Raw genomic sequence first — 6,977 nt, forward strand, 5'->3', positions numbered from 1 at the left:
TTCAAGTTGTTAACTAACATGGTAGCCTGGGAATACCTAGAATTTGGCCGAGCCAGTGGTGCAAAAGTTAGATATGCACCAATCGTAGAGTCGGCGAGAAAACATGCCGGAAATTAGTAGGTCTCATTATACAATGAAGAATTATACATTTACAATTTTGCTAACTCTAGAGACAAATGTGCTCGCAAGAAATTTAAAGAGGGTGACTCCTTTAGATGGTAGGACAACATTTTCTCTAATTTTCTCCAGCTTCTCTTCCTTATGTACACATCTATGATCTTACCATGTGACGCCTTTTTCATCTGTCTTTTGGTGTAAAAATTTGCCTATCCTTTAAGATTAAATTAGAAAAATTAATAGTTGTACAACTTAGGAGTATGTCACCCATGACATGAGCCAACAATATAATATAATATAATATTACAAACTTCTTATAAATAAATTTTTGAGAAAGGTCTTAGTAAAGGCTTCTTATAAATATATCAAACTACAAGATCAAATCTCGAAGCCTATGATAATTAATTTTGAAAAAGGAATATGTAGGATCGTACACGTCCGGATGTCGCAAGGACAAAGCTGAAAATTGAAACTTTTACAACGTAAGAAATAATAAAAGGCCATGTACGGAGATGAAACCAACATATAGCAAATTGCAAATTGTGAACTTCGAGTAGTTACATTGAACTAATTTTGTCTAAGAAAAAAAGTTGCATGAGAGATCAACACAAAGGACAACTTAACTCAATGTTTCAGTTCTTGCCACTTTCAAACGGCATTCCACTTCGTCCGATCTCTTGTGTTTTATAGAACCTGAATGCAAGTACAATTGATTATGTGACTTCTCAAGAGAAAAAGATATCATCATCTCTGTCTCAGTCCCTGTATCTGTAAGATACGAGTAATATTATACCCTTGATAGCCTTTATCAGCCATTATAGCCATCATCTCTTTCTTAGGGGATACTGGAGGCACGTAAATTCTTGCTCTTTTCAAAATTGCTGCAACAAACCATTATTAGCTTGCTCGCTGGTCTTGAATGATCCAACTTAACTTCGAAATTGGAATTTCATCCCGAACTCAATGTGTGTGTAAAAGATTTATATATATCCATCTTAAATGAACAAGCAGAAGTTAACACGAGATGACACAATGCACGATGCACGAAGGAAACACAACGACAACCAAACACAATGCACTATGCACGAAGGACGTAATTTAAAGTTCTACCGTGATAACATTAAAGTAGACCATCATGACTAATCAATTCGTATATAAGAGTTGCACCCTCTACGCTATAAGAATATATTACTAGTAAGTTATGATTTGACGATGTAAAAAGTAAATGAACCTTTAATTACATGAAGAAAAGGGCAAAAGGGCAGCCCGGTGCACTAAGCTCCCGTTCTGCGCGAGGTCCGGGGAAGGGCCGGACCACAAGGGTCTATTGTACATGAAGCAAAGATATAATTCATTTACACTTACAATTCGGCAAATCTTTATACTTTAATAAGTACATCTTTCCTTAATTAGAAACACGCACATGGCTTCCTTCCTGCCACTCCCCTTCTTTCAGAAAATCCTTACTAGAAGTGTATTTCATAATTAGGAATACAGTACATGGTCTCCCCTTTTCTGTCTTCTTGTATAACTCCAGGTGTAGTGTGATTAGAAATGCCATTAAAAGAACACATCAATCAAACCACACACAAGACCAAATCAATTGTGGTCCGTTGAATGAATACTCTTAAACAGTTCCACCATGATTTAGTCTTCAAAGGATTATCAAAATTAGACTTTAACCTACAGAACATTCTTCTTTATCAAGAGTCAGACCGGAAATAACATCGTTAAAAATTTCAACTAAAAATAAGAAGGATTCGCCAACTTCATGCATCCACAAATAGATTACAACCTGGAAACATTTGTGAACACATCGCCAACTAAGAATTTGGATAAAAAATGAAGCTCCATAACGAGCCTAAGGATGCGTAATTTTTAGAGCTTCTTTATTCTTTGTTCAAACAAACTACTATTTAAAACCATTATTTAATTTTGAGCTCGTTAGTTCAAAATTAAAATGCTCGTACAATACAACAACAAACATACCTTGAACTTCCAACTTCCCCTTTAGCCCGTGTTTCTACCCTATTGACGAGCATCGCCTAATAGGAAATACAACATTAGTTGGTAAATTTTTAAACTACATGATATTCAAGAAATTTAAATATCTTACCGCTTTGATAGATCCACAATCGACCGTCGCCTTTTTTACTCATTTTGTCAAGCCCGAAACAAACGTAATTCAATTTTAGTATCTAAAATAAATTTAGCTATCAAACTAAGAAATTACATAAACTTACTTTTCAAACTTTTGTTCTGTAAGGGCGAGGTTAGATGAAATGACAGAGAGTTGTCGTCGAGTCATATACCATGCACAAACTGCAAACCAACTACCCCCAAAACTGCCACCCACACCAGAACGCTTGTTATAAATGAACGAATAGACAAAAATACTTGACAGTCTTTTAGCAGCAACTTGTAACTTAATTTGTTGCCACATATTGAGCCTGTCCAAGTAAATATATTCTCAAATTAAAAACTATTATTCAAAAGAAAGTAAATACATCAACGGTTTCCACATAAGAAGAATGAAAAAACAAATAAAAAGGAAAAAACTCAAAAGCAAAAAAAAGAAGTTTTTCACGCACCTAGTATTATTATAATGACTAAAGAATGGATCCCAACAAAAAAATACTCACTCCGTCTCAAAATATTTGTCGTTTTATGTAACCAAGACAAAATTAAGTAGCTTCTTCCCTTTTTACCCTTGTATTAGTTAGCAACATTTAAGAGGTTCTCATCATTAATAAAGTAAACATTTATTGAGGAGAGATTATATGATGAAATATGTTAAGGGTAAAATAGTTAAAATACTAATCTTATAAATGCTTTTCTTAACGGCGCAGTAAATGAAAAAGTGACAAATATTTCGAGACAGTAGTGAGTACGAGTCGGGACCACATTGAATAAAGTATGACTACAAAAAAATAGTAATAAAGTCCCACTTCTCCATAACTTTTGGAGACAACAACAAAATATTGGGACCACGTTCAAAAAATTAGGGCACATTCACAAATAGAACCTGTTTTTCTGAAATAGGAATCACAAAATGGAATCCAAACCTCAATAAATGAAGTCAATCCTAAAACCACAAACCAAGGCACCTTCCGTTAGTGCTTTTCCTTTTCTCAAAATAAACTAAGCCATATCAACAGCCGCCTAATTCAACTCGATCGATGGATAACATCTCTCGCCCATAAAGAGAAAAAAGAGGATATGCTCTTATTAGGGCGTGAAAGTCAATACAATGCTCATAGCTCCATAGATTAATGGACCAACTTTAAGCATTTTCTTAACAAGTCCCGCCAACAAAGTTGCTAGAGTCTAATGGTTAACTAAAAACTTTAACTTTTGGAGAAAGCTTCAAGTTGTTAACTAACATGGTAGCTTGGGGAATACCTAGAATTTGGTCGAGCCATCATGGTGCAAAAGTTAGATATGCACCATCGCTTCCATAAAACATGCGGAAATTAGTAGGTGTCTCTGTTATACAATGAAGAATTATACATTTACAATTTTGCTAACTCTTGTGCTCGCAAGAAATTTAAAGAGGGTGACTCCTTCGAGATGGCAGACAACATTTTTCTCTAATTTTCTCCATCTTGGCGCTTTCCTTATGTACATCTATGATCTTACCATGTTCCGACGCCTTTTTCATCCGTCTTAACCCGCCGGCGCGTAAAATTTGCCTATCCTTTAAGATTAAATTAGAATGCCCAATAGTTGTACAACTTAGGTAAAGAGGTATGTCACCCATGACATAACCGCAACACCAACAATATAATATAATATAATATTACAAACTTCTTATAAATAAATTTTTTTGAGAAAGGTAACAGAGTAAAGGCTTCTTATAAATATATCAAACTACAAGATCAAATCTCAAGCCTATGATAATTAATTTTGCCAAAAAGGAATATGTGGGATCGACACGTCCGGATGTCGCAAGGACAAAGTTGAAAATTGAAACTTTTACAACGTAAGAAATAATAAAAGGCCATGTACGGAGATGAAACCAACATATAGCAAATTGCAAATTGTGAACTTCGAGTAGTTACATTGAACTAATTTTGTCTAAGAAAAAAGTTGCATGAGAGGATCAACACAAAGGACAACTTAATCGCTTCAATGTTTCGCTCTTGCCACTTTCAAACGCATTCCACTTCGTCCGATCTCTTGTGTTTTATAGAACCCGAATGCAAGTACAATTGATTATGTGACTTCTCAAGAGAAAAAGATATCATCATCTCTCTCGTTACCCCGTATCCGTAAGATACGAGTAATATTATACCCTTGATAGCCTTTATCAGCCATTATAGCCATCATCTCTTTCTTAGGGGATACTGGAGGCACGTAAATTCTTGCTCTTTTCAAAATTGCTGCAACAAACCAGTGCTTAGGCTTGCTCAGTGGTCTTGAATGATCCAACTTAACCTGAAATTGGAATTTCATCCCGAACTCAATGTGTGTGTAAAAGATTTATATATATCCATCTTAAATGAACAAGCAGGAAGTTAACACGAGCATCGTCGTACACAATGCACGATGCACGAAGGAAACACAATGACAGTCAAACACAATGCACTATGCACGAAGGACGTAATTTAAAGTTCTACTGTGATAACATTAAAGTAGACCATCATGACTAATCAATTCAGATATAAGAGTTGCACCTACTGCAGTAATATATTACTAGTAAGTTATGATTTGACGATGTAAAAAAGTAAATGAACCTTTAATTACATGAAGAAAAGGCAAAAGGGCGCCCAGGTGCACTAAGCTCCCGCTCGCGCGAGGTCCGGAAAAGTGGCGGGACCACAAGGGTCTATTGTACACGAAGCAAAGATATAATTCATTTACACTTACAATTCTAAGCAAATCTTTATACTTTAATAAGTACATCTTTCCTTAATTAGAAACACGCACATGGCTTCCTTCCCCGCCACTCCCCTTCTTTCGCAAAAAAATCCTTACTAAGGTTGTATTTCATAATTAGGAATACAGTACATGGTCTCCCCTTTTCTGTCTTCTTGTATAACTCCAGGTGTAGTGTGATTAGAAATGCCATTAAAAGAACACATCAATCAAACCACACACAAGACCAAATCAATTGTGGTCCGTTGAATGAATACTCTTAAAAGCTTCCACCATGATTTAGTCTTCAAAGGATTATCAAAATTAGACTTTAACCTACAGTAAACACCCTTCTTATCAAGAGTTTGGGACCGGAAATAACATCGTTAAAAAATTTCAACTAAAAATAAGAAGGATTCGCCAACTTCATGCATCCACAAATAGATTACAACCTCAGAAGACAGGAACACATCGCCAACTAAGAATTTGGATAAAAAATGAAGCTCCATAATGAGCCTAAGGATGCGTAATTTTTAGGAGCTTTATTCTTTGTTCAAACAAACTACTATTTAAAACCATTATTTAATTTTGAGCTCGTTAGTTCAAAATTAAAAATGCTCAGACAATACAACAACAAACATACCTCGGACTTTTGAACTTCCCTGAAGCCCGTGTTTCTACCCTATTGACGAGCATCGCCTAATAGGAAATACAGCTTTCATTAGTTGGTAAATTTTTTTAAACTACATGATATTCAAGAAATTTAAATATCTTACCGCTTTGATAGATCCACAATCGACCGTCGCCTTTTTTACTCATTTTGTCAAGCCTGAAACAAACGTAATTCAATTTTAGTATCGGCAAAAAATAAATTTAGCTATCAAACTAAGAAATTACATAAACTTACTTTTCAAACTTTTGTTCGTAAGTGGCGAGGTTAGATGAAATGACAGAGAGTTGTCGTCGAGTCATATACCATGCACAAACCGCAAACCAACTACCCCCAAAATCGCCACCCACAACCGTAACGCTTGTTATAAATGAACGAATAGACAAAAATACTTGACAGTCTTTTAGCAGCAACTTGTAACTTAATTTGTTGCCACATATTGAGCCTGTCCAAGTAAATATATTCTCAAATTAAAAACTATTATTCAAAAGAAAGTAAATACATCAACGGTTTCCACATAAGAAGAATGAAAAAACAAATAAAAAGGAAAAAACTCAAAAGCAAACAAGAAGTTTTCTCAGCTTCGCACCTAGTATTATTATAATGACTAAAGAATGGATCCCAACAAAAAAATACTCACTCCGTCTCAAAATATTTGTCGTTTTATGTAACCAAGACAAAATTAAGTAGCTTCTTCCCTTTTTACCCTTGTATTAGTTAGCAACATTTAAGAGGTTCTCATCATTAATAAAGTAAACATTTATCGAGGAGAGATTATATGATGAAATATGTTAAGGGTAAAATAGTTAAAATACTAATCTTATAAATGCTTTCTTAATGGGCGTGTAAAATGAAAAAAAAACACAAATATTTTTCGAGACAAAGTGAAAGATGAGTTGGGACCACATTGAATAAAGTATGACTACAAAAAAATAGTAATAAAGTCCCACTTCTCCATAACTTTTTGAGACAACAACAAAATATTGGGACCACGTTCAAAAAATTAGGCACATTCACAAATAGAACCTGTTTTTCTGAAATAGGAATCACAAAAATGGAATCCAAACCTCAATAAATGAAGTCAATCCTAAAACCACAAACCAAGGCACCTTCCGTTAGTGCTTTTCCTTTTCTCAAAAATAAACTAAGCCATATCAACAGTCAGCTAATTCAACTCGATCGATGGATAACATCTCCGCATAAAGAGAAAAAGAGGATATGCTCTTATTAGGGTGTGAAAGTCAACGAAGGGACGAGTTAGTTCCATAGATTAATGGACCAACTTTAAGCATTTTCTTAAGCAAGTCCTACCAACAAAGTTGCTAGAGTCTAA

This window comes from Lycium ferocissimum, chromosome 10 (genome assembly GCF_029784015.1).
Source record: "Lycium ferocissimum isolate CSIRO_LF1 chromosome 10, AGI_CSIRO_Lferr_CH_V1, whole genome shotgun sequence".
In the NCBI taxonomy this organism is placed as follows: Eukaryota; Viridiplantae; Streptophyta; class Magnoliopsida; order Solanales; family Solanaceae; genus Lycium; species Lycium ferocissimum.